This window comes from Galeopterus variegatus, unplaced genomic scaffold (genome assembly GCF_000696425.1).
Source record: "Galeopterus variegatus unplaced genomic scaffold, G_variegatus-3.0.2 Scaffold26, whole genome shotgun sequence".
Classification (NCBI taxonomy): domain Eukaryota; kingdom Metazoa; phylum Chordata; class Mammalia; order Dermoptera; family Cynocephalidae; genus Galeopterus; species Galeopterus variegatus.
This window is the reverse complement of record NW_007726137.1, coordinates 929,888-931,222: the sequence shown is the minus strand read 5'-3', so window position 1 is coordinate 931,222 and position 1,335 is coordinate 929,888.

Sequence of the window (1,335 nt, the reverse complement as noted above, 5' to 3'; positions counted from 1 at the left end):
AACAAAACTTTTACAATAAAAAGTAGAACATCTGGACAGCCATATTTCTAGCAAAGAAATTGTATTCATAACTAAAAACTCTTCCCACAAAGAAAGTTCTAGGCCCGATGGCCTCACTTGGTTAACTCCGTAAAATGTTCTATAAAGTATTTAAGGAAAAGTTAATAACAGCTTTTTATTAGTCTGTTTTCTGTCACTTAGAATACATGAAAGTGGGTCATTTATAAAGAAACAAAATTTATTTCTTATAGTTCTGGAGGCTGGGCAGTCCACAGTCCAGGGGGGACATCTGGTGAGGGCCCTCTTCTTGGTGGAGACTCTGTGCAGACTCCCATGGTGACACAGGGTGTCACATGGCGAAAAACGGCAAGAGCTCTCCAAGGTGCTCATTTGCTCTCCTTACAAACCCCCAAGTGTCCCTCCTGTGACAACCCACTGAACCATTCACTAGAGCATGAGTCAATCCACTCACGAGAGCACGGTCCTCAGGATCCAATCAGCTCTTTAAGGCCCCGCCTTTCAGATACATCATTGAGTTTCCCATCCTCTTAACATTACTATACTGGGGATCAAACTTTGATGAATTCTGGGGGGACATTCAAACTATAGCAAGTTTTTCATGAAGTCTTTCAGAGGAGAAATGGACACTTGGATTCATGTCACGGTATCATCATTTTCTTACTCCAAAATCATACAAAGATATTATAGAATCTGGTAGCATCAGCATTTGGAACGACCAATTCCCTGAGCTGTTAAATATTCTGTGGCTAAAAATGTGCTCAGTTTTTCAAATTTGTGAACCTCAGCCCTCAGTTTAGGATTTGTTTTCCTCAGGCCTGTTAATCAGTTGTCTTTTTACCACTACTTTTCAGCTTCCCAAATTTTGCTGTTATTTTTTCCTCCATTCCTGGTCAATTTATACTTTTGTCGTTTCAGAGGTTTTTAAAAAATTTGTCACCATCCCTTATATGTCAGACCATCCTTCTGAGATCGTTTTCCTCCGTCCTGAAGTGTGTCCTTTAGGAGTCCTTTCAGGGCGGTTCTCTTGGAATTAGGGTCTCAGTTTTTGCTCATTTGAAAATGTCTTTTTTTTTTGCCCTCAGTCTTGAAAGATGTTGCTGATTCAGAAGCCTGGGTCCTTGGGCCAGCCCGGTGGCGCACTGGATAGTGCGCCGCTTGGGAGCGCGGTGGCGCTCCCGCCGAGGGTTCAGATCCCGTGTGGAGACCGGTTCCCGCTCACTGGCTGAGGGCAGTGCGGACACAACACCGAGGGTTGCGATCCCGTTACCGGTCAGTAAAAAAGACAAAAAAGGAAAAAAAAAAAAAAAAAAAAAA